The sequence below is a fragment of the Cryptomeria japonica genome, chromosome 9, assembly GCF_030272615.1.
Source record: "Cryptomeria japonica chromosome 9, Sugi_1.0, whole genome shotgun sequence".
Lineage (NCBI taxonomy): Eukaryota > Viridiplantae > Streptophyta > Pinopsida > Cupressales > Cupressaceae > Cryptomeria > Cryptomeria japonica.
This window is the reverse complement of record NC_081413.1, coordinates 244514258-244541252: the sequence shown is the minus strand read 5'-3', so window position 1 is coordinate 244541252 and position 26995 is coordinate 244514258.

Here is a 26995-nt window from a genome sequence, read left to right as displayed (position 1 = left end):
AGGTCCTAGTATGTTAAAAGGTGCATGGTCGTAATAGTACATTAAGAGGGGTATGGTTGTGATTAGTTAATTTCATGTACTTAGAATTAAAAATTTTAATTTACCAATAATTAATCATTTAAGACACATGACTTAAGGGGATGATCATACAATTAGGTCACAATATGAGATCTTATGTTGTCAAGTTGGGTCATAAGGGGTATGTTGTATACACTAATGTTAAAAAGGTGGCATTGTGTCCTAAGGGACTATCATATATATATGACCCCTGCATGACCCCTTAGGACTACATATGACCCCTTACAGTCCATTGTGCTCCTATATGGTCATATTAGGTCATATGGGTCAAATGCTAATGTATGTGATCCTATAAGTTTTTGTTTTTCAACATTTTCATTTTATTTAAAAAAAAGGTTTTTTTTTTTTTAGGTTTTAATTAAATTTCTATGTTTTGGTTTTCGCTTTGGTAAATTTTAACTATGTTTTAGTTTCGCTTTTCTTGTAATTTTTTGGTTTTGGTTTTCATTTTGATTTTTCTTTTGATTTTGTATTAAATTTTTTAGTTTTGATTTTTTTTTGGTTTTGGTTTCGTTTCAAGGTTTTTAACATTTTTATTAAATTCATTCATCAACCATGAAAAAATAATTTTATAAAAAAATTACTATTATTAAAACCTAGATTAACATTTTTTTTTGGTTTTGGTTTCGTTTCAAGGTTTTCAACATTTTTATTAAATTCATTCATCAACAATGAAAAATTAATTTTATAAAAAAATTAAAATTATTAAAACTTAGATTAACATTTTAAAAAAATCCTTATCTAATCAATTCATTAAAAAAAAATCATTATCAATAATTATAAAAAAAAATTAAATTAAAAACATACTTTTCTAATGAAAAAATAATTATTAAACCAAAAATCAATTTTTTTAACAAAAAAAGAAATTTTAAACTTCAAAAAATAATTTTTAAACTAAAAATCTAATTTTTTAAAATAAAAAAATAATTTAAATATGAATTATTGAAAAAAAGAGGTGTTGGGCATACCTGGAAGACTTGTAGGTGGCTTGCTGGCACCATCTGGGGGGGGCTCCACTACTTCAATCGGGATCCCATATGGCAAAAATGAACTCCACTACATTTTAAAAAAAAAAATTATATATTCAAAATGGGATTGTGTTTTAAAATGAAATGTGATCCCATTTCATTTTAATACAGGATCCTGTTTTATTTTAAAACAGGATCCCATTTGGGGTTCTAGGCTCAGGATCTAGGGTCCCATATGATCTCGTTTGGTTTTCAACTTGGGATCCAGTGTGTAGGTGGGATCCTGATCCGTCTCCTATTGACTTTGCCCGATTTCTATTTTTTTACTAAGTCTAAAACTTCCACATTAAGTGGACATAACTTCTTGCACTTACCCAAATTTTCTATTGTTTTCTCCATATGGGCGTTGTATTTCTATTTAACAAATGTACTATTATGTTTTACAGATGTGCGATTTCATTTTCATATGTGCGAAAACTATTTGTAAATGCATTGTTATTTTTGACAAATGTGCTAGTGTATTCTGCATATTCACAAAACTACCTAGTTAGGGTGATTTTGTTATCTTTTGTCCTTTGGATTGATTTTTATGACTCTATAACTAAACCAAAGGCTTTTATGGGTGTTTCTGAGATTATCGAGCATTGTTGATATTTCAATTTGGTTATTTATATCCATTTTGTACTCCAACAAGTATTATTTGCTTGTCTATTGAGGTTTTTAAGTTGTTCCAACAAGGTGTATGCATTCCTTGTTGTTGAGGATGGGTATATGTAGCTTTAACAAGAGGTTTTATTGTGCCTCATTGTCAAGGACTATGAGATATCATTGGATTCATATTCTTTTCCTATTTATGTGATTATATCATTCTTGAGGCTCACTTTATTGTTGCATTATGATTCTTTGAGCTTATGGCATGATCTTTATCATATGACATTTGTTTGTCTGATGTTAGATACCCTTATAATTTAGTTGTATCAGATTTATTATGGCCTTTGAATACTTTCTATGTTGATTTTTTCAGGTTATTATTGTGATGCATCTTGTTATGTATTTACTCTATTGTTTTGGTCCATGGTAGGGAGAGTGGGCTCTTGCATGTGTGGACCAAGGTCTTGAGCATTAGGACTATAGGGGGGGTCTAGACTTGATGGAACCACATGAAGTGATTCTTGTAATTGCGAGTGATAATCTTAATAATTGATTAGTGGGTTTGGGTATTTAGGAATTCACTAAATGAGATAATAATTGGTTTTGTGGCCCCACCTCATATCTCTTTAGGGATACTCAGGATGAGCTTGTGAAGACCGTTGGAGTGGTAAGTCAATCTCTCTTGAATGGCTCCAAGGTTGAGATGGTTCTATATGTCTATCAAGGTGAGTCTTGGCCCCTTCTATTGTGAGGATAGCATGTGATGACACTCTTTCCCTACGTGTATCCAGTATCCATATACCCTTGTTGTTTATGCCTTTGGAAGTTTCATTTGTTTGATTTAGCCTTGTGATTTTGTACTCTTATGTTGGAGTCTTGTGGTGTTATGTTGTATCCTATGGCTATTAGGTGTCATCTTAGGTCTTGAGTGTGAGTTGGAACCTTATGTCATCTCCTAGGATGGGGGGTGGTTCCTATTGGTTCCACATGATTGGGTGATTTGATGCCCTCTTCCATTGGGATATTCTTCTTAGATGCTAGTGTGTGTGGTTTGGATTCTTGGATCTTTATTATATGAATATTATTTGGAGTTGATTTCTATGTATTTGGAATAGAAGACGCATCATGATGCTATGTAATTGTAAATAGGAAACATGTACTCTTATTTTATATACCTTCATGTAATGGTTTATGTATTTTAAAGAGGATAAGATTTAGCAGGTAGGAGGAATTATCATCAAGTACATTCATTGAAATACCGGTTACTCATTATATAATGTTAGATTATTGTTCTATGTAAAAAGAAGGAAATGTTTTTTTGTACATATTCATTACATTGGTATTGCATGTATGAGCTTATGGGAAATTAAGTTAAAATATTAGTAGTAGTTGTTGTAGGCTTTTCTTAAGTAACGGAAAATAACTAGGTGTGATGGAATATTTTGTATGGAGATTGAGTTTCTTGTTTTAAAGATTTCTATTGAAGCTTAAAGAATATTCTAGACTTACAAGAGAGAATAATTATATAATATTGATACTTTTATGATTAAAAGAAGAATGGATATTAGGAGTATTTGATTTGGTAGTTTCTAAAATAATATAAAAGTGAATGTTTTGAGATCCAATTATGTCTACATGTTACTGATTAGATATAATTGCATGATAAGTAATTGTATAGGTTGTACGATAATCTATGTTGTTCTAGTTAGATATGCGATGTGATCAAGTTGTTTCAAGTAGTGATGTTAAGATACCCTAGGGAATGGACATGCATTTTATGATTGATGATGATGAAGTAATGTTAAGGGATTAAATAATTGTTCTGCTTGTGTAATATGGTTCTATGGTTATGTTCGTGTTGATTTAAGCATTCATGTGAATTGTTTAACATGTATTGATGTGCTTTAGTTGTCAAGTTGCATTTTTAATAAATAGAATTATGAGTAATGATAGTTAATATTGTATACACCTAAAAATGGTCTGAAGATATTTAATTAAATAAGCAATTATTAAATTAATCCCCCTTCTTAATTTAATTGAATCCATTAATCAATTTGATTAAATTCTCCCTTTCATCTACTTATTAATAAATCTAAGGATTTATTTAATAGATTCATTTCAATAGTCCCCTTTGATTAATTAATTCAAATTAATTAATCATCCCCCCACTTCAATAAATTCTTCTAATCCTCTAATTAATTAAAACAAATCAATTTATGAGTTGTTGAGAATTAATTAGTCTATTCCTATTATTTGAATTTTTAAATTCAAATTACCCACATACCTCCTAACTTCTAATCACCTAACCTAACCATCCCCCTAACCTAACCCATTTCACCTAACCTTGGGTTTAACCAACCCTATCATATCTTGTACATTCTAACCTCCTTATCCTAACCTCCTATGGTGTGGATATTTTCTTCTTTAGACACATGACACTTTGGCCACATGTCTCCTCTCTTGGACACTTGCCCTTTTATAAGAAAATCTCCTTGACACTTGTCACCATAGAGATGACAAGTGTCTCTTCCTCCAACCTATTCTCCAACCTCCTCCAATTTCACCCTTGATATCCTCAGACTCAATCTTGACCATTGATTCCTACCACCTCACCCCTGGCCTTGGAAATCCTATAAATATCCTGCATTTTGGAGAAATAAGGATCCCATCTCATTTCATCTTATGAATTGTTACTATAGGCATATATCTCTTAGCATATCATTTGAGCATTATTATAATAGGCAATTACATCTTAGATTTAGTTTAATTTGATCATTTCCTAGCATAATTATTGAATCATGTTGCTTAATCAATCTCTTTTCTAGCTTAATTGCATCATCAGCATAGCTTAATCATGCACATCATTAGCTTATTTAGTCTCTTGGATCAACCTAGCTTAATAAATCTCATCTTTGCATATCATTATCATTTCAAATCCTCAATCTAGGTATAGTCAACTCACTAGGATTGCTTATCTAGATCTGAGAGAAAATCCATACTCACATCTCTTAGGAGGCGATAGGTTACTTTTTCATGGTTCATCTTTATTTTTCTTATTAGTTTCTAACCATGCTTGTAATGATCTATTGCATGTTTGTGTTGTAGCTGCAGGTATCATACTTCATAGGCACGGCATTTTGGCACCCATCATGGGGCCGAAAATCTTATTTTTGGCCTCTCAAGCATCATCAAATCTTCATTTCTAGCCAGGTCTAAATCAAAATCTCATACAAATCCTTTTTTAGTCTCGTACGAGCTTCTTTGTGCACTGAAACGATAATTCTTCCTGACTCGTATAAGCTTTTAAAGATATTGAATTATCGTACGAGCTCCATTTTGCACTCGTATGATCCTATAAGGATACTCGTACGATTAGATAAATTGTGTCATACAAAATTATGCTTCTGTGTTTTCAAATAAAATTGTAATTTAGGGTTTTCATGCTTCAGTTTAATTATTACTAATGCTAACCCTCATCTATTTGTGAGTTTTTCGGCATCCTAACTGGTTTTTGTAGGATGATTGTCAAAGATTACACTTGTCAAAGCTTCATTTCAACAAAACACATCATGAATACTAATGTATCTATTTTGTAGGTTTCCTAGGAGGACTCAACTAAACTCTATATCTTCTTTAATTTTTTTATGCACACTTGTTTTTGCTAATGGAAATGAACAATCATGTATTGTGTGTTTTGATGATAGGAAAGTATACTCTCACCTTTCTTAGGTGATCAAAAAGCTAGACTCATCCTTTTCTTTCATTAGTGCATATCTTTAGTGGGCCTACCCTCCCAAGGAGCTAATAACTCTTAGCCATTACGACTGGTGAGAGGGGAATGACTTAGTGGGAATGGCTAATGCCAAGTAATCCAACCCACTATAAAATAAATGTAATTTGATGAAAATCAAGTAAATGACAATGCTTAGGAATAGCTCTCCTTTATACCTTCAGGTATATCAAACCTCAGTTTTCAAGGCTAGGAGACCTCTTAATTGTGTTTATACCCTGATGCATCAAATTGATCCCTTACTAGTTCCAATTAAATTAGAAGCTACCTAATTCACCTCCGAAAGGGTGATAATATTTGTGCAAGAGAGATAGTAACTCTCCCAAGACACGTACCATATCATGCTCCCATTAGCGTTTGGAGTTGGATAATACAATGTTGAGAATCCATTGCGTGAGACTCAGCGGTCGTATTATGATTAGCTATTGGGTGTGTACCTAAGTTTGCAACCAAGCAAAGGTTTTCTCTCTTAGTCAACTTCCTTAGCTAGCATAATGTGCTTAAGGTCACTTATCACATCATGTTTTTTCTATGTATTCATCCCTAAAACAAGAAAATCAAACATTTAAAATTGGAAAACATAAGAAAAACATCAAACTTCAATGATCAAAAATCTGTCCAAACAACATTTTTTCCTTTCTTTCTTGAGTCCTATGAGCTTGTGTTTTGTCATATGAGCGTTCTTTTTTGTTGTATGGTTTAGAAAGTTTTATCATATGATTTCTCTAGTTCATTGTTTTGGTCAATAAGTTCTATTGTAAGTGGCCTCTGGTTTATCATTTTGCTCAGTGGGAATTGTCATATGAGCTTGTGCTTGTCACATGAGATTCTTGATTTGTCATATGGGTCTGAATGTAATGTTGTATGAAGCTACTTAAATTGTCATACAAATTTCTATCTCTGTTGGTCTAGATTTGTTTTCTTGCACATATTTTTGAGGTCTATCATATTTGCTCGGTCAATTTACACTAATCATAAACGCTTGTTCTATGTCATTTTGTGCTTGGATTGTCTCCTTTGTTCGCTTGGTCAGGTTATCATTTGTCAAATCGGACTCTAGACATAGACACCTCAAGATTTTCAAGTACTCACATTCAAAAAGTTCAAGATCTAAACATCTCAAAGTGCATTATCACACTCTTTGATAAACTGATAACTCAAAACATAGCTTCTCATTAGGATCTATCATCCTCTATCACAAAACTACAACACTTGGTCAGAATAATCTTGTCCAACATCGTAGGATATATCATTCCTATTGGACTTGGTTATTATCAAATCATCATCATTGCACTCCTAAACCAAAGATTGAAAAACTTGCAAACTTTTAAACACTTGAATCATCTTTTCTTGTCATATTTCTCTATCATATTTGCATTGACAATTCATCAGTTATCAAAACAAATTTTGGACAATCAAATCCTCGCACAATATCTAAAACACGTGTATGTCCATTCTAACTAGAGCTCAAAGACGAAAGATCACAGATATGGAAATCGAAACATTGGAAAAAACTAAAGAGCACAGAACCATGGAACATGAAGATGAAATACAAATTGAAGGAGAAATAATAGAACAAAATATCAGAGGCATCAAAAAATATCCTCAATTCGATAGATTTATGCAAAATTTATTGGAGGGAGAAAAAGAAAAATATTTCCTAATGTTCGCAAAATTTGGTGCTACACTCCCCCAAGATTTTGATGTAAACAAATTGACACAAAAGAAAAGTTACCCTACCTCTAATAATAAACAGTATGAGGATATTTTTGGTCTCAAAATGAATGACAGGTCAATTCCTAGTAACACCAGAACCAATAAGGAAACTTACATGCCTAAAAGAGATGAAGTAGAAATTTTGAATAACGTTCAATCCAATGAAGATACAAGAAGGGGTAGATATGATACAAGAAGAGATCCAGATCCTCCTAGAATGAAAAATCATGGCTATGCAAGAACAAATCATGTTGATAATCCTATCACAATTCTCACATAACAACTACAAACACCGCAAACACAAATTCAAGATATACAGAGGGGAAATGTTAGAAGATACTCACTTCAAGAAATTTGTCCTTATCCATTCAACAAAAATCTAAACATGATACCATTTCCTATAGGTTGTGAAACTCCTAGATACAAAAAATATGATGGAAGCATTGACCCTCAAGATCATATACGATAATTTTGCACAATGAGCATGGAGTTTGCACATGAGGATACCTACTTGATGAGATTATTTCCAAAAATATTAACTGGACTAGATATGGAATGGTTCTCGTGGATAAGTTTGTTTCACATTACTCTTACAACATGCAACATGAAGGAACAATGCTAGACCTATGTTGCTGCTATTTACTAAGTTGTCATTAGTTTAATGCCCAAAGTCATTCTATATACACTAGTGGGTTAATACTATCGAATAGTCCAGTCGATAAATAACAAGGCCACCAGTGTCAGTTACAGAAGAGAGACAAGTCACCGATATGATATACACCAAACTATGAACCGAGATGAATACAAAGTGTCTACGGAGCAAGGTTCATATGTCTACCGAGTAGCAAAGAAGGATCACCGCGTTAATCTAAACTGAGTGAGAATGTGTTACCAGATTCAATGAACCTGGACACACATGTGTAAAGTGCTACATAATTTGAGAAGATGTAACCGTTATTACATAGGAAATTGCATTTACAGATTTTGTATGATTTTGAGGAAGAATATCCAATGAAATAATTTCTATGTTTATTCATTTGTTAAAACATGTTTGCATGATCGAAGCATAAAAAGATCACCATTTCAAAGATCTATATAAACAGAATGATTTGAGTATTTGAGAGATGCATGTCAATCAAGAGAGAAGATACAAAGGAATGATATAGTCAAGTATGAAGGAAGAATATTGATATAGATATTCAGAGGTTACTGAGAATGTTTCAGAGAATAGTTTAAAGGATAGAGTATACATAAGTGGTTACCAAGTTGATTTATCAATTACCAAGGAATGCTATGAACAAGGTAACTTTATATTGAGCACATAGAGTCTACTATAATATTTTAGATGTGAAGTTTCAGATATTTTGTAAAGATTTTGATTGAAATATTAAGTTGTAATAGAAACCTTTAACAAGGTAAAAGACTCTAATAAAGTCTATAAATTGTAAAGCCTTTAACTAGGTACAAAATTTTGTAGAAGTGTTTGTAAAATCCTTTAGCAAGGTAGATCTAAAGATCTTTATACTCCTAATAGGGTAAGCTTTCAAAAAGGGCTAAACATGTAGCTTTAACTGAGCAATCTTGATTACTGTAGTAGTGAAGTTGTGGGTGCCATCCCCACCATAGTTTTCTCTCTAACCAAGAGTTTCTGCATGACCAAAAATCTTTGTGTTATGGAGTGATATTTTGATGTATGTTATTTCTATGATTATGTTTTAGTATTTTTATGAGATCAACAATACATAGTTTGTGTTTATCAGTAAAATTGTTTTTAAAGAAAAGTTTTGAAGTACTGATTCACCCCTCCCCTCTCAGTACATTAGCTTTCCAAATCAGACCTAATAATTGGTATCAAAGCTTTACTCTTGGTAAAGGGTCTAACAGCCTAAAGAGAATGATCCTATCAATGGAAGGCTACAAACAATCATGTAGGATTGTGAATCTTCAAGAAGAATTGGATCATGCTAATCAAATGATTGTAGATATGCAGAGGCAAATGCAGAGATCACTGAAAGTTAGAAGAAGGTTGTCTAATGATTTACAAGACTCATAAGAGTTGGTGGAACAAATTGAGACATCATTTGAGAACAACATATCAGAAGAATCTAAAGAAATGATTTTAGAACTGAAAGAAAAGAACAAAGCACTTAATGAATAGTTAAAAGAAATGAGAAGGGAACATGAGTATTTCAGCACACAGATGACTAAAAATCTTGATGCAATGAGAACAACTAGAAATTATATGTGTAATATAGAAGGAGAAAAACAACAACTAGAAGCAATGGTGCCTGCAAAGAATGATGAAATATCAAGGATGATTGAAGTTCAACATAATCTATCTGATCAATTGGATTATGCACATCATGAAGATACTCTAAAGGAAAATGAGAACCAAGCATTGAAACTTGAAGTATCAAGATTGACAGATGAGCTAGAAGTAGAAAAGAAGTCAAAAGAAACACTGAGGAAAATCCATGAATTGTCAAGAATGTTGGAGGAGCAACTAAATATGAGACCACTCAACAAAACTATAGGACTCGATTATAAAGGAAACAACTCTATTGAGAAAGGGATCAACACCACCAAGAAAGTAGAGTCATCAAAGAAAGCTGGAAACAAAAACAACATCAATAACATGAAGAAAAAAAAGCCTATTTGCAACTACTATAGAAAACAAGAACATACTGCCAAAGTTTGCAGGAGCAAAAAAGGTAAGCAACCGAATGTTACTAGATTTGATGATTATTGTTATAATTGCCATAACTATTTTCATATATCAAAGCAATGTAGAACAAAGTTTGTCAACAATTATCAAAAGGCAAAATTCAAAGGGTTTTGCAAAAATTTCAATAGATATGGAAACCATACCGAGAAATGTTGGTTTAAGAAGAAAAACTATATGTGGACTCAACAACAAGAAAATACTAGAAGTTACCGAACTCACACCGATATCAATCGACAATATACTTTAGTACCATGGGATTACAATACAAGAATATGGTGTGAATGTTGTGGAAGATATGGACATATAAGTACAAACTATATGATAAGGTTTGGAATGAACAACTGGAGGTCATGGAGAAATCCCAGAATGGTATGTTTTCATTGTCACAAAGTTGGACACGTGGCTAAAGACTGTAGAGACCAACTGAGAGAAGATACTGAGGAGATAAGAAGAAAATTGCAGAAATTTTGGAAAAAGAAGGAAAATATGTCAACTAATGAAGGAAGCACCTTACCTACCGAGTTAGGTGCATCTACTTCGAATTAGTCAATAAAGATATGGAGGGATTGCATTCTCAAAGGTTAGATCTTAACAATTCCCTGTATATTATGCACTTAATTCCAAAATCTGCATAGCTAAGATGCAATAGCAAGTTCGAAAAAAAATAAAATCTAGTCTTCTAAATTACAAGAGAAGTTGGTAAATGTATTAATCTTGTCTAGTAGGTAAAAGTCTAAGAGAGATAGTCGGTATAGTGGAACCAAGTGCATTTAATGATCATTTAACCTAACTGCAAGAATCTCGATAAGGTCTAAAGGAGGTATTTTAGGTATTCTGCATGGTCTTTTTTCACTTACCAATTTTCAAAGTGCAAAGAAGAGAGAATCAAAAGGCGATCAAACATTTCCAAGAGTGAAGTCAAGGTATTTAGCAAAATCTAAATCGCATTTTTAGCAATTAACCGATCAATTCAAGTTGTGAATATTTGCGAGGTATTTACTCAAGTTGGAAGCATTTTCTAGTTATTGAAACCCTAAGCTATTTCGTAAGTAAAATCTAAAGTTTGAAATGGCTCCTAAGATATAGAAACCCATTGTAGTAGAGACCATTGAGAAGCCTACTCTGAAATACACCTTACCTCCCAAAGTGGCTTCTGAACCCGATGAGAAAACTGCATTCTCTCTTATTCCGAATAGGGTTCTGTTGATCAAAGATGTTAGATTTTATACCAAGTGTCGAGTTGAAGAGATAGGTCATATTGAGATTAAGGATATGTATGAAAAATTGTGCACCGATGGAAACCTAGATAGCAAGTTTGAGCATATCAAAGTTAAGGGATTGACTGGAGCCCTAACCTATCCTCAAGTCTTCAAACCTCGTGGGTCAAATTTATCTTGAGCTGAGTACATGATGATTTTATGTGGTTAGAGGATCAACCTTTCAATATGACCAAGGAGATTATTCACATGATAAGCGGATACCCTATATTTGACCATGCCCGAGCACAAAAGATGATTTCACAGAAGGAATTGATAAATTTAACAAGAGTTGAGTCTGATTGCAGAGGTCTTAAGTGGAACAATGTGACTGATGCAGAACTTAATTTTGCTATTAGAGTTATTGGTTATTGTTTCTTCTAGTCCGCAAGAGAAAATAGTGTACCATGTGCAGTTGTAGATTTGGATTATAAAATTGTTAAAAAGGGTATGCAAATTGATCTATGTGAAGTGTTATTGAAGAATCTTTTTGAAAATATCAATACAATAAGGAAACCGAAGAAGAATAATACTACTAACACACTAAAGTTTGGGTCACTCTTAGTGTGCATGTTCTTTTATTTTCAAAAAATATTTCCATCTATCGGTAACATTGTTTGGGAATTACACTAACCTATCACCCATTAAATAAATGATTTCATCAATTAGCTAGGTGATAATTTCAATGTGATAATGGATGATTACTTCAACAAATTCCAGTAAAAGATGCATAATAGGTATAGGATTCCACTTTAGCTAGTGGAAAAGTACAAGGATACTATATGTTTTGAATTGGACACAGACTATTGTTATGTCAATATAGTAGAACCCAGGACTCAATCATTACCACCTATGGGTTATGAGATAGATTTTGACATTGATCAATAGTAGATAGATGCCCTTTTAGCACTTCCAAGGCATGCTACTGAGAAAGGATATGGCACCTATGAAGAGGTGAAAGAAAAAGTAAAAATGAGCATTGTAGTACCAAAGGCTGCCAGAAAAGCCACCAGAATGATCAAGGATTTAATTGAAAAATTTGGAGAAGGTTCTACCTCCACACCTACTAAGCTAGTAAGTTGGAATAGTGATAAACTTTTGATCAAGGAAGAATCTGAAGCTCAAGAAGCAGCAATTACACTGAGCACCGAGTTGCCAAAGGGCAAAATTTTGAAAAGAAAGAAACAGGATACAACCAAGGTATCACTGACCCCGCTAGTTAAGCGACCGAACACTAGATCATCTGCTGTGTCGCCCAGCAAGAAGCAGAAGAAGGTTGAAATGCCTAAGGTTACAAAAACTTATAGAAAGAAGAATAGAAGACTAATTTTGGATAAAGAGGCAAGTGACACAGAGTTAGAAGATGTAAATAAACTTCAGATAGTAAAAAGCACAAAGGAAGATGTACATAGTGTTGACAATTTTTGTGCAAAATTGAAGGAATATGGTGGATTTGGGTCGTTTAGATATGTAAAATATGATACAAGAACAAATGAAGAGAAGAGGCAACTAGAAGAGACTATAATTTGTACACTTCTCAAGTGCTGAGTAGTTCCATTGGAAGTGGTTGGCTTTCTTCCAAAGCATTATACTCACATATTGATAATAGATGGAAATATTCTATGGACTCGGAGAAGCAAATAAGAGAAAGAGTTTTGGTTCATCTCTTTCTAGAAATGTTGGCAGATGACATAAGAGATCATTTGAAAAACTACCAGACAAATTTTCAAGTAAAACAAAGGGCCTTAAAAATGATTAATGGACTATATCTTGAAGTTGAAGCTAAAACTAAAGAAAAATGGAAGAAAATATTCAGGATTCAGGCTGAAGAGTCAAAAGGTGAGGAAGAAATAGTTGACATCATCGAGAAAGATCCTGCTTCCACTATTCGGATAGATGAGGATGTAATAGACACTGAAGCACAGGAAGGAGAGATGATAGAAGGAAATTCCTATGCCAAACTGGTGTCAAGTGAATCAGTTTTGGAACAGGTTAAGTCCTATCCTCTAATCACCCAACAAGTTTCAGCCAAAAAAGCTCAGGACACAGATGAAGGTATAGAGGGTCCAAAGGTTAAACAACATGAATCTACCTCTTAGGCCACTGGCGAGAAAACTTCCCAAGTACCAGCAAGCATCGAGACAATTGCCACTGAAACTCCAAGCAAGGAAACACTGAAGGATAAAATAGAGGCTATAGGAACTGACAAAAGTATTGCCTCTACCGAGCAACATAATGAGGAAGGACAAGTCTCAAAATCTATTGTACCCATTCAACAGGAAAGTGCTTCATCATCAAAGGAGAAGAAAGCAAAAAGACATCATTTCAAGATAGATTTGTCAAAGCCCATTGTGCTACCAAATTTTGACATTACACAATCAAAAGGGCAAGCCCTAATAGAATTCAGTGAGCTTTGTAAAGCCAAAGCAGAGAAGGAAAGAGAGATAGCCATTTAGCAGAAGAACCGAGTACTTCAGAAGGTCAAAACATTATTGACAGACATGATACCTAAAGCTACCATCAATAAAGATGTTGTCATCCATGTGCAACTAAATGAACTACTTACTCAATTGGAGGAATCCAAAGTAGAAGCATTAGAATACCTTAGCAAATTGAAGGAAAAAGAGCTAACTGCCAAGATGATTGAAGAAGTGCAAAAAGCAATTGCCATAGGTAAAATAAAGCTTATTGACTTCATTGCTGAGTTGTCCCCTCAACTCCAACATATTATTTATTTATTCCATAAGTTATGTACATTCTCATTCTTCATCAAAGATATCAAGAATAAGATTGAAGTCATTGAAAAAGAGATTACCGATCTCTCAAATAAATTGACTACCAAGCCAAATTCTCTTCAAATTTTTTATACAAGGCTACAAACACTTATGGCTCAATAGTTAGAACTTTGGAATGAAGAGAATAAAATAAGGATGGATATCATGACTCTTCAAACATTATTTATTCCTCATTTGTCATCAGTTCAAGAGAAGATCAAACGAGCTACCCAATTGTCAACTCAACTAGAGGGAAGCACTTTAGATGGTTTGATCACACTGTCAGCTGATATTATAGCTCAGAATACAATACTAGAAAGTGTCAAGGATGCACTGACCAACACTATTATAGAAGCTCATACCAAGTAGAAATCTATTTTTTATCAGTTGGCCCCACCAAATGGTAACTAGTTTTGATGTTTGTCAAAAAGGGGGAGTGTACCAAGCATGAATATCTGAGTGTACCAAGCAGGAATAACCAAGTGTACAAAATTTATCATATATACTGAGTGAATTGTTGAAATTTCCAGGGGGAGCATGGAATATAGAGCATGGAACATCAAGTTTTGTACATAATATTGATAAAGGGAGTATGTATTTGAACATTGTATATACTGTCATTTCAGTTTATTTTGCAAGTATATAGATTTTGTGTTATGAATTTGAAAGGAGTTTTGTCAAACATACAAAACTAATGTCAAAATGGGAGATTGTTGCTACTTACTAAGTTGTCATTAGTTTTATGCCCAAAGTCATTCTATATACACTAGTCAGTTAATACTACTGAATAGTCCAGATGGTAAATACCAAGGCTACCAGTGTCGGTTATAGAAGAGAGACAAGTCACTAAGATGATATACACCGAGCTATGAACCGAGATGAATACAAAGTGTCTACTAAGTAAGGTTCATATGTCTACCAAGCAGCAAAGAAGGATCACCAAGTTAATCTGAACCAAGTGAAAATGTGTTACCAAATTCAATGAACCTGGACACACATGTGTAACATGTCCCATAATTCGAGAAGATGAAACCGTTATTACATAGGAATTTTTTTTATAGATTTTGTATGATTTTGAGGAAGAATATCCAATGAAATAATTTCTATGTTTATTCATTTGATAAAACATGTTTGCATGATCGAAGGATGAACAGATCACCATTTTAGAGATCTATATGAACAAAATGATTTGAGTATTTGAGAGATGCATGTCAATCAAGACAGAAGATACAAAGGAATGATATAGTAAAGTATGAAGGAAGAAGATTGATAGAGATATTTAGAGGTTATCAAGAATGTTTCAGAGAACAATTTAAAGGATAGAGTATACAGAAGTGGTTATCGAGTTGATTTATCAATTATCGAGGAATGCTATGAGAAAGGTAACTTTATTTTGAGCACATAGAGTCTACTATAAATTTCAGATGTGAAGTTATAGATATTTTGTAAAGATTTTGATTGAAATATTAAGTTGTAATAGAAACTTTTAACAAGGTAAAAGACTCTAATAAATTCTATAAATTGTAAATCCTTTAACGAGGTACAACATTTTATAGAAGTGTTTGTAAAATCCTTAAGCAAGGTAGATCTAAAGATCTTTATACTCCTAACAGGGTAAGCTATCAGAAATGGCTAAACATGTAGCTCTAATCGAGCAACCTTGATTACTGCAGTAGTGAAGTTGTGGGTGCCATCCCCACTGTAGTTTTTCTCTCTAACCAAGAGTTTCTACGTGACCAAAAATCTTTGTGTTATGGAGTGATATTTTGATGTATGTTATTTCCATGATTATGTTTCAGCATTATTATGAGATCAACAATACATAGTTTGTGTTTAACAGTAAAATTGTTTTTAAAGAAAAGTTTTGAAGTACTGATTCACCCCTCCCCTCTTAGCATATTAGCTTTCCAAATCAGACCTAACACTATGTAATTCCAAACAAAAGAGTGGAGAACCTTTCATGACATTTTTATAGCAATGGAGATAGTTAGCTTCATGATATCCTTGTATAGTTCCAGAGTATAAAAAAATGGACATATTCATCCACAACCTAAATGATAAAATGAGTTATCATCTAAAAGTGCAAGGAAATCAAAGTTTTAGAAAGATGATTGATAATGGAATCAGAATGGAGGAAGCCATGATAAAGAAAGGTGAGTTGAAAATATACAAAGGAGTCCATCCTCCTAACAACAACCACAATGATAAGCCAAAGTTTTGGAATAGAAATCAAAATGTCATCAACGATGGAATAGTGGATAATAACAATGTGAAACCAAAGCAACCAGTTTTTAATTTATCCCACCACTCAGTAAGGGCTTAGCAAAACAACCATCACCAAAAAGCAACAATCAAAAATTTCTTTCAAAGGCAATTTACAAACATTGGTGAATCCCTTCCGTCAACACTAAAGACACTTCTCACAAACAAATGGATTACTTTATCAAAAGAAAGGAACTTCAAACCTCAAGTAAAACCACCTTGGTGAATGATAACCATTATTGCAATTTCCATCAAAATAATGAAAAACACACATATAATTGTCAACGGTTGAAACATGTCATCCAAGATTTGATTGATAATGGAGTAATAATGGTGGATGGACATACAAAAAAAAAATCTCATAAAACTTTTAAAAATCCTCTTCCAAACTATGAGAAAGGTGAATCATCAAGAATAAATAATGGTAAGGGTAAAGTGAAGGTAAATTATGCTCATACATATGATAATGTGGTAAATGTGATTGTAGTTAAAGAAAAGAAAAATCAAGAACCTACTTATGCTAGCACAAGAAGCAAAACAAAATTGTTTTTCTAGGTCATACAACAATTATGTCATCCACTGCAAAACAATACAATCTAGTGGATCAATTGTAGAAAACACCCACACAAATATCCATCTTAGAACTTTTAAATCTTTCACCTGCACATAAAGATATTCTTGAACAAGCATTAATAGATACAACAGTGTCCAAAGATTTTGATATCGATCAATTCCAAACCATGGTGGGACACCTCACAACCCCTCACTGCTTATCATTCACTAAATAAAATGACATGTCCTTGCAACATCCCCATAATTCTCCCTCGCATATCGAAGTCATCATTCATAAGACACGAGTTAAACATGTCCTAATAGATGGAGGAGCTGGCTTAAACATTTGCTCATTAAGTCTTGTCCATGCTCTAGGTTATTCAGAAGATGTAGTTGATCCCTGAAAAAGATCACCATTATAGCCTATGATGAAAAATAACATTCCTCTAAAGGAATTGTGATGTTACCCATTAGAGTGGGACCTTTATAGAAAGACACAACATGTCAAGATCTAAACATGGACTTATAATACAACATACTCTTGGGAAGACCCTAGATACATGACATACAAGTTATTCCATCAACGTATCATCAGTGCTTAAAGTTTCTCTAAAATGGGTAGGAAATCACGATCTCAGTAGATTCAAATCCATTTCAGTATTGTAGTAATCTCAAACTAGCTGATGAAGTCATTCTTCCTCATAATAGGGAGGCATCATCTTCGAACACACAATCCAAGGAACAATCATTTGCCTCTATTTTGTCAAGTATGGAAAAACAAATGTAGCTAAGAGATTGAGGGAATGTAGAATATTCAATATCATAAATACCACTTTCTCCTATTTCTTTTGGAAAACCATCAAAATCTAAACAACAACCAATGGTGAAACATCTTCTGATGTTTGATGGAGCATTTCTTAGTGTTGGGACCTTATCAAAGGAAACATAAGACAAGATGTACTAGACTGGCTATACAAGGATGAAGAAGTTCAACAAAAGATCAATAATGTCTACATACCTGTAGAAAAGTATGGAAAAAGATTTTACATTCTCAGAAAAATGGGATACACTGGAACAGGTCCTATAGGAAAAATAAAAGAAGGTATCTTAGAACCTATTCAACCTCATACTCAGCAGGATACTAACAAGATAGGCTTAGGGTATGGACAAATTCACTCTACTAGAAGACACATCATTTAGTCAACAACAAGAGGAATATGAAAATAGATAAGAAAAACTGGCAATTGAAAGAGAAGAAACATCAACTAAGAAACAAGCACAAGCAAACATGAAATGGGAAAATAAGAAAGCTTCAAACCAATAGGAAAAACAAACTAAAAGGACCTCCCAACCAACCTTAAATCTCAATCAAAACAAGGAAGAAACTAATATTACTCAAGGAGAGCTCATAGCAAGGTTGACAAAACTCAATCTCAGCCCTGAAGAGGTTGAATATGAGAGAAGAAAAGATATAGCAACAAAAGATGAATAAACAAATTAAATATTATATGAACAAATATATAGATTGCAGGCTGCAAGCGATACATATTCTAATTAATGGGAATGGGAATCTTATCACTTTGAAGAATCAGCTGAAGAAGATATAGGAGTTGATGTAGTTCACACATATGCAAGGAAAACCTCAGGAACTAGTTCACTTGGATCAGAATCATATTTGGCTGACTTGGACTTAACCAAGGATGATCAAGAGCTTCTTGTACGAGGTCATTCTGATTAGAATATTGTTCTAGACATCGACATACATATTATAAAAATTGATACATCTATTATGACCCTTGATACAATCAAAACATCCCAACCTAATGACCCCTTACCTCTAATCCATCGTGAACTTATTGATTGGGAAAATGAAGAACATACTACCATTGATACCTTTCTAAATGACCATGCCATATCTATATATCTTAACACAATTAAACCTGTAACAACTCTCACCAGGAATTTCAGCAACACTTCTTCCACTCAAGTGGGTGCTAAATCTCCTAGTCGCAAAAAGAAAAATAAAGAAAATAATATCAGGTCTAATGCTAAAAACCATTTCTTGGCAACATTAAATCAGGAAAAAGTAAAAATAAAGGACACATCTAAAGGTGAAAACCTCCTCGAGGCATTGAAAGATGGGATATTTGACACTTTACCTATGCACTATCAAGAAAGGTCATCCATTTTGATCGAACTAGTAGAGGTAGTTAACATTGGGACAATAGAGCAACCAAACATCCTACATCCAACAACTTCTCTATCAAAACAAGAAATGCAACAATATATGGAATTCTTCAAACAAAGGCTAATCAATTTCACTTGGTCATATGCAAACATGTTGGGGTTGGATCTAGAGCTTATTATGCATCAATTAAATGTTAGTCCAGGAGCCAAACCAATTAAACAAAAATTAAGGGAAATGCCTCCACATATTCATATTCTATTCAAAGCCGAACTGAAGAAATTATTGGATGTCAAATTCATCAGACATGTAGCATATCCTCAATGTGTATCAAACATCATGCATGTTTCAAAACCAAACAAAAGTATTATAATATGCACAGACTTCAAAGATCTTAATAATGCATATCCAAATGATGACTTTCCTTTTCCTAACATTGACATCATTGTAGATTTAATTGCTGGACATTCCATGTTTTCTTTAATGGATGGTTTCTCTGGATACAATCAAACTAAAATAGCACTTGAAGATCAAGAAAAGACAACTTTCACAAGTCCGTGGGGTACTTTATGCTGGAACATTATGCCTTTTGGACTAAAGAATGTTGATGCTACATATTAGAGAGCTATGAAAATGATATTCCATTACATGATGCATACATTCATGGAAGACTATGTGGATGACATCTTGGCCAAATGAAAACATAGAAGAACATATAGAGATACTAGAAAAGATCTTTGACTTGTTAGAATAGTACAAGCTACAACTCAATCCAAAGAAATATGCCTTTGGTGTCACTTCAGGCAAGCTATTGGGATACATTATTTCAGCCATAGGTATCAAAGTAGATCCATCTAAGGTAAAAGAAATCATGGAGATGGCATCTCCCAAGAATATAAGTCAACTCAGATCACTCCAAGCAAAACTCTAGTGAATCAGAAGATTTGTTGCTCAATTGGCAGATAAGTGTCAACCATTTACACGTCTATTACACAAAAATGTTTATTTCAAGTGGGACCATCAATGTGAGGATGCATTCAACAAGATCAAGGCATATCTCATGCAACCACCTTTCCTAATGTCACCAATTCCAGGAAAGCGGTTGTTACTCTATGTATCGACTACTAAAGTATCATTAAGGGTTCTGCTTCCACAAAAGGATAATGAAGAAAACTAAAAAGACATCTACTACATCAATAAAACATTACTGGGATATGAGATGAACTATTCTCCAATAGAAAAGCATGCTTGGGGTAGTTTTTCTTCTCAAAACTTAAGACACTATCTATTATCTCACTCAATCAAGTTGATAGCTAAAATTGATCGTCTGAAGTATTTACTCAACAAGGCAACATTAATAGGATGATTAGAAAAATGGATCATGATCCCGAGTGAGTCTGATATTGAATATGTACATAGAAAATCTATCAAGGGGCAAGTCATTGTAGACCAACTAGCTGAGGCATCGCTTCAAGATAATCGTCCTTTGCAGATTGAGTTTCCTGATGTTGATATCCTAACAGTCACAACAAGAACATGACAATTATACTTTTATGGTTCATATACACAACACAAATGAGCAGAAGGTATTATATTCATCACACCATAAGGTCATACAATTCCAAATTCCATGCACAAACAATATAGCAGAATATGAAGCTTTGGTTACAGGCATAAAAATGGCTATAGAATGGAACATTACACAACTTCAAGTATTTGGAGACTCTCAGCTCATCATCAATCAAATCAATGATGATTATTAAACAAAGGACAAAATTTTAATGCCTTATAAAAAGATGGTTGATGACGTCAATAAATAATTTATACAAATAACTTTTTAGTAGATTCCAAGGAATGACAATAAAGTAGCAAATGCTATGGGTACACTTGCTTCTCTCCTTCAGACATAGGAAAGTCAACAACATTATGAATTCCTGTTGGAAGAGTTGTTTTACCCTGCTCATAATTGTCCTGATTCCCAAACTATCTGTCACCTTGTTGGGCATGATTCTTCCAACTATGACCAAAAGTACACATACCTGAAAGATATCACCCTACCTCCTGATTTATCAAAGAACCAAAACATAAAAATATTCATTAATCCTCCCATTTTACTCTTGTCGCAGATACCCTATTTAAACGAGGTCTAGATGGTACTCTTTTAAGATGTATCAAACAAGAAGAATGTGAGAAGGCCTTACATGAAGCCCATAACAGCATTTGTGGCACTCATTCAAGTGGCCTTACCCTTTCAAAAAAACTCATACACTTGGGCTATTATTGACCGACTATGGAATGAGATTCTTTTCAAATAGATAGAACATGTAAACAATGTCTATTGGAATTTGATTCATGAACCAGCACAAGAACTTCATGCTTTGGCAACATTTTGGCCTTTCTACCAATCGGGTCTTGATCTAGTAGGAAAGATAAATCCTTCTTCATCTAATGGTCACAAATTCATCCTTGTCGCTACAAAATATTTTAAGAAATGGATTGAGGCAATACCTCTCACAAATAACATAGGAAAATAATTTTTTCCATTTATCTTGAACTACATCATTTGTCACTATGGAATACCCATGACCATTATACTATGTGAGAAATTCAATATCCAACACAGATTTTCCACATCCTACTATCCACAAGGGAATGGGCAAGCAAAAGCATCAAACAAAACTATTTTTAAAATCCTCAAAAAGATAGTGAACAATGCTGGAAGAGATTGACATATCCAATTAAAACCTACTCTATGGGCCTACTGTACTAGTATCTGTACACCAATAGGTGTGACACCTTCCTCTTTTGTTTATAGATCAGAAGCAATACTGCCAATAGAAGTAGAGATACCTTCTCTACAAGTATCATTAAAGGTCTTATCTTAGATGAAGAACAATGAGTATCTAGATTGGAGGAGTTGGAATTGATCCATGAATGAAGACAAAATGCCTTTGATCATTTCAAGGTATATCATCAAAGAATGTGTCGTAGTTATAATCACAGGGTCAAACCATGAGTCTTTCAAGTTGGAGAACTATTACTAAAGGAAAATCCACGAAACCAATCAGATCGAGGAAAGAAAGGAAAGTTTGAACAAAATTGATTAAGTTCATTTGTGGTCACAACAGTATTTGGGTCAAGAGCATATCAGCTATCAACAGAACAAGAAGATCAGCTTGAGGAACCCATCAATAACATGCATCTAAAGAATTTTTATGTCTTAAAAATAAAGAAAAATAAAAAACAGTGAAAAAGAAAGAAAAATAAAAAAAGTGAAAAAGAAAGAAAAATAAAAAATAGTGAAAAAGTAGAAAATCCAAAAAAAAGTGAAAAATAAATAAAAAATCTTAAAAATCAAATATGAGAAAAAGTGCAATAAAAACAGATGGTGAAAACCTGGAAAATAGGCGCTATCTATCTACTATCTCTTCCATCTATTAGTTCATGCATCCTTCCACTTGCATTCATTCAGCATTGTTAATATCCATAATAAAGCCTTGTACATACGTAGGCATCCTAGGTGGCTTCTCGCCATGGTTTGGATCATTGGGTATATCATAATGAATTTATTTCTAGGCATGGGGGAAAATCCTACACTTAGCGGGGGGCAATTTTTTTTATCATTTTGACCTTAATCAAATAGGTAGAGCAACAGTTAGGAAACCCTTATCAAGCAAAAACTAAGACACATCTAATGTTGAACACGAGATCAAATTATCAACCATCAAACTATCACAAAGACAACCTAAGCACATTCACTCACTTTTCAATGGAAGATGTCTTTTGGATAATGATTTTAACATGCTTGTTCAACCTTTTCGATCTTGATTTTCGCTATCATGATTTTTGAGTACCTCCAAGATGTCTTTGAATAGAGGAACAAGGAAGGAACATGATATTTTTCTTGTCTGTTATCTATAAATTAATCATTAATATGTGAAAATTTGTCTTGAGACATGATCATCGAAGTATCATCGAAGATATTTCTGATTTGCATATTGAAATGATTAATACTACATGTTTTATGCAAGCAACACTCAAGTCATCCCAGTTCAATTATACCTCGATGCTTGTGCTAACTTGCCATATCAAAATCTAGGAAAGTAGTACTTAGGTCATCATGGTTTAATTATACCATTGATGTTTGCACTCACTTCCCACATTTTAAAAAGCTCAATGATGACAAAACACAATAACCTAGTGACTGATCCGATCATAGCTTTGCATTTAGTCTGCATTTCATTCTTGCATGGGATCTAGCATGCTCATTTTATCCAAGATTAAATCTATCATAGGAATCATCAAGGTATCATCACGGGTGTATACACAATTAGACTGACGACTCATCTCTCTCTAGATATTGTCAACGCAACAATAATCTTATGCTATCCCCTCAGTGGAACCAACATCAACATATGTAAATCTTCCTGCAACTTGATATCAACAAACTGATAGTTCTTTATCCAATCTACCTTTTCGATTATATTAATCAATCACATCTAAATCAATCCTATTGTGTCTTATAGAGGAGGTATCTTTCTTAAAACCAGACATTCTGATCATGTCGTATACAGGATATATCGTTCCTAAAACTAGATGATTGGATCAGCTTTGTCTTATACAAGAGGTGTCATTCCTAAAACTAGACTAAATCTTGATCTTATCAATTTAATCAATCAATCTTTATCAATAAGAAAAACCCACATCACTATGATTGTAGAACTCATATTTTTCATCAACCACAGTTGCAGAAATCAAATCATTTCTAATCGGGATATCAATTTTGCAAAATATCACAAAACTCCAAAGGTCAATTATCTCAATTGATCTCCAGAGGGGGCATCATCATATCACATTTTATCAATCAATAGATGGGGCATCCTATTGAACCAATATCATCATCAAAATGAAATTATTCTTTGAATCAACATGTCATCATAACTTGCTTCAAAGCGGGGCAAAGTGTATACACCTAAAAATGGTCTGAAGATATTTAATTAAATAAGCAACTATTTAATTAATCTCACTTCCTAATTTAATTGAATTCATTAGGCAATTTGATTAAATTTTCCCTTTCATCTACTTATTAATAAATCTAAGGATTTATTTAATAGATTCATTTCAATAGTCCCCCTTGATTAATTAATTCAAATTAATTAATCCTCCTCCCACTTCAATCAATTCTTCTAATCCTCTAATTAATTAAAACAAATCAATTTATGATTTGTTGAGAATTATTTGTATTTTTAAATTCAAATTACCCACATGCCTCCTAACTTCTAACCACCTAACCTAACCATCCCCTAACCTAACCCATTTTACCTAACCTTGGTTTTAACCAACCCTAACCTATCTTGCACATTCTAACTTCCTTATCCTAACCTCCTATGGTGTGGATAGTTTCTTCTTGAGACATGTGGCACTTTGACCATATGTCTCCTCTCTTGGACACTTTCCCTTTTATGAGCAAATCTCCTTGACACTTTTCACCATAGAGATGACAAGTTTCTCTTCCTACAACCTCTTCTCCAACTTCCTCAAATTTTACCCTTGATATCTTCAAACTCAATCTTGATCGTTAATTCTTGCCACCTCACCCCTAGCCTTAGAAATCCTTTAAATATCCCTCATTTTGGAGCAATAAGGATCCCATCTCAATTTATCTTATGCATTTTTACTATAGGAATATTTCTCTTAGCATATCATTTGAGAATTGTTATTATAGGCAATTACATCTTAGATTTAGTTTAATTTGATCATTTCCTAGCATAATTATTGAATTGTGTATTTCAATCAATCTCTTTTCTATCTTAATTGCATCATCATCATAGCTTAATCATGTGCATCATTAGCTTATTTAGTCTCTTGGATCAACCTTGATTAATCAATCTCATCTTTGCATATCATTATCATTTCAAATCGTCCATCTCGGTGTAGTCAAGTCACTGGGAGTGCTTACACAGTTTTAAGACCAAATCCATAATCCATACTCGCATCTCTTAGGAGGCAATAGGTCTCTTTGTCATGGTTCATCTTTGTTTTGCTTATTATTTTATAATCATTCTTGTAATGGTTTATTGAGTGTTTGTGTTGTAGCTGGAGGTATCACACAATCATAGGCATGATAAATATAAAAGGGGAAAAAAAATATCTCCTTTTTGTTAGTAGATTTTGGTATATTTCTCTAGGGCATTTTAACAGGCATTACAAATGCTGATTTGATATCCTTGAAGAACCACAAGTTAACTTGTTCATTGAGAATCTAGTATGATAATTGATATATGAATTAAAAATAAAATTGTCTAGTATTTATGGTGAAAATGAAAACAACAATATTGAAAGATGAAATGAATTCAACCATAAAACCCTAGCCTAACAACAACAAAGATCCACCATAACATATGAAGATTACCTAAGACAATGAAAATCAAATGAAATCACAAAGATTATACCATCACATGTCCAATAGGGTTTGGATCTCCATTCTTCCTATCTACATTGATCTCGCTTGATATATTTTCTCTCAGATTTTATATGCACAAGAGCTCAAAAAAGAACAAAAATGTGGTTGCAAGTAGGATCACCTATGTTCAAAAGTGTAGTGTATTCAATTAGTCAATGGGGGGTTTGATAATGAAGGAAGCATCTCCTTATATAGAAGACACTATATGAAATGGAGGGATAAGATTGAGAGGTGTAAAAGGAGGTCGGCTATGATTAGAGGGTAGGTAAAAGAAATAATAAAATAATGAAAGGGGTAGGTAGTGTATGAATTAAGAGATGAATGACATGTGTCATGGGTAGAAAAGGTTAATGAATTAATTAAATAAATAAAGATTTATTTAATTAATAGAAGAAGTGGGATAATTAAATAAATAAGATATTTATTTAACTTAGAAAAAGGAAAATTTAAATAAATAAATATATTTATCTTAATGAGAAATAAGGCTAGAAGAGGATAAATGAATTAATTAAATAAATAAAGATTTATTTAATTAATAGATGAATTAGGCTAAAGTAATTAATTAAATAAAGATATTTATTTAATTAGATTGGACAATTTTAGGTGTCTACACCTAGCACAATTGATAAACTTGTAAACAAAGGGACAAACATTGGAAAGGTTCTTATCCAAAAAGGTTATTTTAAGATTTACAAAGATAATAATAATAATCGCAAAAATTCTACCGATCAAAAAATAATAATCGCCATAATTCGAATCATATAAGAAAATCTTGGTCTCAAAGCAAAAATGTCACCAATGATGCAGCTGTGGATGTAAGAGTGGTTAGTAATGAACAAACTAATATCACTTTCAAAGGGAAAACACTTTCAAACACCGAAACACCTAGCCAACCAAAACAACATAATCAAATAATGAATTCAATCCAACAAAACCAACATAAGCGTGAACTAGACCCAAAGACACACTTCTCAAACAATTTACACCATTGGGAGAACCTAATGAATTTGTATTGAAACAAGTACTTCAATCAAATCTTATTCAATTGCCCAAAATAAGAAATGAACCCATTATCAAACTACGGTGGTGCAATGACAATCAGTATTGCGAATATCATCATACAAAAAGACATAAAACTCTTTGTTAGCAGTTAAAACACCTCGTATGATATTTGATATAGACCACTTAATTGAAGCAACATCTCATATAAGGTTTGCCAGCATAGATCATACTATATTCAAGACTCCTCTACTTAATCATTGTAAGGGAAAAACCTCCACTTCTAGTTCTAACCCAAAGGAAATGCACACCATAAATTCTCTCTAAGTACTAGATAGTCATATGTCTACCATATATGTCAACAATAAAAATTACCAATGTGCAATAACCAGTAATGATCCAAAATTACCTGGAAAGGACCTCCTCCTAAATTACTAGTAGCTAGCCAATACAATCTCCTTGATAATCTTGGTAAGACACCCATGCATATATATATTATTGATTTGTTATGTGTATCTCCTACACAAAAAAATTTCTTACATAAAGCCTTAGAAGAGTCCATAGTTCCCACTCACA